Source organism: Lichenostomus cassidix, chromosome 11 (genome assembly GCF_008360975.1).
Source record: "Lichenostomus cassidix isolate B80296 chromosome 11, HeHo_3.0, whole genome shotgun sequence".
In the NCBI taxonomy this organism is placed as follows: Eukaryota; Metazoa; Chordata; class Aves; order Passeriformes; family Meliphagidae; genus Lichenostomus; species Lichenostomus cassidix.
In genome coordinates, this window is record NC_139492.1 from 16885945 (window position 1) to 16892142 (window position 6198).

The window sequence follows — 6198 nt, forward strand, 5'->3', positions numbered from 1 at the left end:
GTGACAGCAGTAAACACGGCCTGATGGAAGCTGCTAATTTAGAAATTAGGCACCAAAAATAGAATCTTAATCTGCCACTCCAGCGAGTCTGACAACAGAAGGGATCCATTAATCTGAGGTTTCTCAGAGCAGCCGATCTGGTCTCCACTGGCAGGTTATGGATGAGGATTTCAATGCTCCACCATTCACCACCTACTTCTGGTGATATCCTACACTTTATTCTGTTTCAACTAACTTGAGAAGCAAAAATTTCCCTTCAATCTGATGCATTTTAGCTGAATATTTCTTCTCTTTTAGTGCCAATCTGTTTCCTGTCTATCCCTTAAGTCAGATATTTCCATCACCAGTGATAGAAACACACCTTTGTGGCACTTCCTACTGCCTGAGCTCAGCAACAGGAAGAGAAAACAAAGATTGTCTCTTCATTGCCAAATTTAACACTGAAAGAGTTCTGCAGTTTTGGATTTCTGCAGTGTAATAATTTTGACAGGAGTGGACTCCAGCCCATGGACAGGGCTGCATAAAAATCACCTTTCTACTGTGGCAGAGCCTCACGGTAATAATTCCAGACAATCAATTCAGAGAATACCAGGAATGAGTGACTCTAAAGCAGATGTGTTGGTTTGCTCAAACATGTCTTTGTTTGCTGAGGTGATGCTGTGTTTTAGTGACAGTGAATGCTTACTCCAAGAAAAATAAGCACACATCCTCTTTGGGTAAAACTGAGAACACACTGCTGCAGGAAGCAATCACTAACATTTAACTGTATCAATTTTATGGTTCAATTAATATTAAAACCATAATTAATATTATAATCCTAATGTTGAAGACACTGGTCAATAAAAGTAATAAGTTCTTTTGCTGTTAATTAACATACCAGCACATATTGTCCATGTATTAAAAAAAAGTGTACATATATGTGTGTACATAATTGTTATATATAAAAATGGGGGTTGAGAGATAAATATATTTAAGAATATATATAACAGTGAAGGGTATTTCAAAGTGATGACTCCATTATATTCCTACCTGCTTTTCTGAGGAAGCATGAAGGAGCAGTCTTCTTCCTCACCTGGGGATGAATAATTCTCCTCTTACTCACCTGCACTTTCATATTGTTTCCCCTCTACAGCAAGAAAACCTTGCACAGAAATAATTCTTTGTGATGCCTGAGCCAGACAGCTTCCTGAGACACAGAAAACTGATTCACAAGGAGATGCATTCACCCCAAACCCATAACAATCTCTTGTTCCTGCACACCCTGAGCCCCAAACCGTGGCTGCTGCACACACCCAAAGTGATCCCTAAAGTGATCCCCAAAGTGATCCCCAAAGTGCTCCCCAAAGTGCTTCCCATCCCATCCTCTCTGCCCCTCCAGCACAGCCACACAGCTCATAAAACTTACAACAGCCTTAATTGCAGCCCAACACCACACACAGCGTTTTTCTTTCAATCCCTTTGCAAGTTTAGCCTAAATTCAATATGTTTCCACTGTAGGCTATGTTTACTGAAATAAAGCTACATTCAACTATGGGCAACCTGTCTTTGAACATATGCTGTAGGCAGCAATCTAGCAGAGAAATGGGCGACAAGCTGTGAGACTAAACTTTTATCATCGGCTCCATAAATCAAGATGAAAGCTATAGACTTCCTCCTGTGGACCTCATACAGCCTTGAGAAAGAAAGTTAAAATATTTAGATTGAAAGAACAAAATAATAAAAAGGAGAAAAGAAAAACAACTACAAAGCAAGAATTAGTTGAAGCATTTGTCCAGTACTAAATAGAAGTCCAGTTCCCAAGACAGTACATTTTTATATATATTTTTTAAGATATACTTGACATCAATTACTAATTAGTGAGATTAATGATGTCTGTGCCATTCAAAAGTGTTCTTTCTTCAGTCCCATTCATGTTGCTAGCACAGAATTCCCACTAATCCAACAGAAGTTGTACCAGCACAGCTTTCCTGCAGCAAGTAAGAGAATCTGCTTGGTAATTCTCACCTGTCAGCTAATTAAGCAAATTGGAGCATGTCACATAGGCAGATGATGGCACCTGAAGCCCCTGAAATAATAAATCCATATAGACTCCATTGAGTTTGCAGCACATATAAAATTACTGTAGAGAATGGGGTTTGCAGTGATGCTTTTGTACTAATAATGAAATACAAAACCACTGTCCTTTGTGCTTTCTTGGGAGGATTTCAAAATTCCTCAATAACTGGTTAAAAGAGACTACAATTCTATTGAGAGCAAAGCTGCAGAGCTGCCCCAGGCCTGGGCAGCACAGCAAGGAGATGGAGCTGCTGGAGAGAGTGCAGAGGAGGCAGCAGGATGAGCAGAGGGATGGAGCAGCTCTGCTGGGAGGAAAGGCTGGCAGAGCTGGGATTGTTCAGCCTGGAGAGGAGAAGCTTTGGGGTGACCTCAGTGTGGCCTTTTGGTGCCTGAAGGAGCTGCAGGAAAGCTGGAGAGAGACAATTGCCAAGGGCTGCAGGGCCAGGAGACAGGGAATGGCTTCCCAGTGCCAGAGGGCAGGGCTGGATGGGATCTTGGGCAGGAATTGTTCCCTGGCAGGGTGGGCAGGCCCTGGCACAGGGTGCCCAGAGAAGCTGTGGCTGCCCCTGGATCCCTGGCAGTGTCCAAGGGCAGCTTGGCCATTGGGGCTTGGAGCAGCCTGGGACAGTGCAAGGTGTCCCTGCCAGGGCAGTGGATGATCTTCCAAACCCAAACCATTCTATGATTCTATACATTTTTTCCTCCCGTTTAAGCTGTACCTCCCTCTGTGGCATTACTCCTTTCATAGCATGAGGATAAAAGCAATAACTTTACACCAAGCACGAGCATCACGTGTAGGAGCTGCATGTAAAGATAGGCCTTACACTTCAAAATAAATAAATACATAAATAAATAATTCATAGCCAGGACAGAGATGTTCTCTGAAATCCACAGAGCAAAGCTCACCTCTAATAACTCCTCTTGCCCTGCATGCTCAAGTCCCATTGATCTCACCAGGGGATCCTCTCAAAGGGAGAGCTGCTTATTAGAGCTGAGCTCCAGTGTGCACATCTAAGAGGGAGATTTTGTCCTTCAGACAGAACTGTGATCAAGACATAAATTTAGACAAAAAGGAAACAGCAATATGTGAACAACTACTGTATTTGCACTAGCAAAGTGGGTAACAAGCCAGGCAATGTGAGTGCCTGGAAACGACTTTTACATCTCTGCACAGGCAAAACTGGGCACAGAAATGGGAAAAAACATTCCTGTTGTGCTAAAGGAAACACCAAATCATGGAGTTCATTACACCAAGCAGTAAGAAGAGAAAATACTACAGCAATTTTGCCCTTATTTTTTATCTGCTAGTTGTCATGTCCTCTCCTACTCTCTCTCAACTATTATATGCATTCCAGTTTTTATTTAATCCTCCCAGTCTTGAAAATATTGAACCACAAAAAGTCAACAGGAACTTTCATACTTACCACGTTGTCTTGTAATGGCATCACATAAAGAAGAGCTGTAATATCTTTCTGACTTCCATTTGTGCACATTTCAGAGACCTCCTGTATATTTCTTTGTTCTTTGAGCTTGAGCTTTCTTATTCAAAGCTACTTAACATAACCATCTCAGACTAATAGTAAAGTGCTCAAGAGCTAAGTACAAAGTAACACAGTTTTAATATTTCTGCCCTTTCAGAGCATTATGTAAGATTTTTTCATCCCCTGATATGACACCTGATATGGACAGGACATGCCAAAATTATTTCTATTATATAAAAAGACAAATTTTCCTTATTTCATTTAAGGACAAGACATTTTCCAAATTCAAATTAATATGCATGCACATTGTATCCTCTCTGACACAAATCTACGTAAGATGCTATTCAGGGTGTGCCTTTTTACCTACCTACAAATTCTTCTACCAGCAGATAAAAGAGATTTATTGTCATATTCCCATTTTATCTTCTAACTTTTGCCTAGTGGGGAAGCATAAAAGAGACAGGTGACTCCACCTTTGGGGGTTTGGATCAGTGCTTAGTAATTCCCTGAGACAAATCCTACTTAAGAAGCAACATTTTTGTTTCTTTTTTAAAATCGAAATATTTGACACTATGTTTGGAGGTACAGAAGGTCACTTTATCTGTCAAAAACTTTACGGGTACAAGCAAGTGTTCCCAAAGCTCACTCCAGATCTATGAGTTTAATTAAAAACCTTTGTATTGAAATAAAACAGACAGATATCTCACTAATTCTGGTGTGTCAGGGCATGGCATTGCTGAGGTGAGGAATGCAGAGATTCCAGGCCATGGGCATGTGGGAGAAGGATAACACAGAATCAGAATAGTTAACACTACAGCATTTGCAGACACAGAATTTCAAACCTAAATCTTCAAGCAGCCAGACTGTAATCCCTGGGAATGCAGAGAGAGGATGCTCTGTCCCAGAGCCCCTGTGCCACCCACCCCGGGATGGTGCTGGTTCTGTCCCAGGGTGACCACAGCAGCACTGGGAGATCGAGTGACAGTGCCTGGAGTGTCCCCAGCACTCCTCAGCTGGGCACTGCAGATACAGCCTCTGCCTCACCTCAGACAAGGACTTTGGAGGAAACTTCACGGGGAGCCAAAGGACTCCAAGGATAAGTGCAGGATGAGGTCACAGAGCTCTGAAGGATGTTCTGCTGTTCTTCCTTTCATCACCATGAACCTGGCACCCTTGGCAGCTACAGCTCTATCCTATCTTTGCCAGCTGACAGCAAAAAAAAAGGAAAAAAATAGACCTTATCTCCTACTGATGTTTCCCAGCTGTCATCCAGCAGGAAAAATCCTGCCTTCGCACAATAAATTCAGTAAAACAGTGTTTTTGGTGGCCTTGATAAAATGCCTGTGCTGGCTGTGCTTCTCCTCGGGCCACTGCCTGTGGGAGATGGAAATGCAGGGCTCTGCTGGCCCCATGCTCCCAGAGCAGCTCCAGATCTATTGCTGCAGAGCAGGAATCCATCTGAAGAGAGGAGCAAACGGTGGCCAGGGCCTGCCTGGATGTCACTGCCTCAGGAGGAAGGGGTGGTGGCACTGCAGGGACACAGAGCACTGAACACACACAGGGAAGGCTGAATGATCCAGGCTAAACCATCCAAATCCCACAGCAGATCTGGGATCTCGGCTTTTCCACGCAGATCTCAGTAAATCTCTGAGAGAGCACTGCACATACAAACAGCAAATCTCCGCCAGAGCCACGCAGGAAAAGGTAAAGAGTAAATGATATAGTCAAATGTCATCATGGAGCATTTTGGAGAAGTATTTTCAGCTTTCAGTTCTGGAAATCACAAACTTCAGCCCTTTGTGTTCTAAGGGAGAGAACTAAAACCAGATTCAAATGCATATAAAGCAAAGGTAACACCTGCTATTACATCCTCAATTACTCAAGAGAAAGGTGATGCCTGCATGAGACACAAAGAAACATTGACTGTACAGTTCTGTAACTGCTATGGGTGCACAAGAATTACACAGCCCAACAGCAGCAGCAGGAGGGGAAAACCTGCTATTTTAGTCAATAAAAACCTTAATGTTTATTGAAACTATATAGATCTTTATTTTAATTATTTATTATTTCCTTCAAATTGTCTTCATCCTGGACTTGCAATTTTACCTTTCTCTAAGCCATTTGAAATGGATGATTTACAAAACAAGGTGTCTCGGGCAAAGGAAAAGAAAGTAAAACAAAACAGTTGTGGACAGAACAAGAGATACAAAACCTGAAAGCAGTAACATGATTGATCTGAACCAAGCTCTGGTATCCTCCACTCTGGTTTATGACTCCAGATGTTGCATTGATCACCTGCCCTCCTCATTTGTTTTCTTTGGGCCTTAACTGGATATATCAACATTTTGCTTGTGATGATATTAAACCTTGATATTTGAATGTTTTTCAGCTGGGCTCTCATCCCAACTGAAATGTGCACCACAAAGCATTCTCTCAGGATAATTTCTATTCTAAAAGACATGGTTTTGGTTGTGACTGTAATTTTGAATAATTATAGCAATTCTTGTATATTATGATACACCCAGGCACTGGAAGCCATGCTGTGCTTGGTCTGAATTTTTGTTGTGGTTCCTATCACAGCTTTTTGGAATTGTAACCCATGTGACACATTAAAGGTATGGCTTATTCGTGCCAGGACCACCTCACCAGAGACCTGCACCAC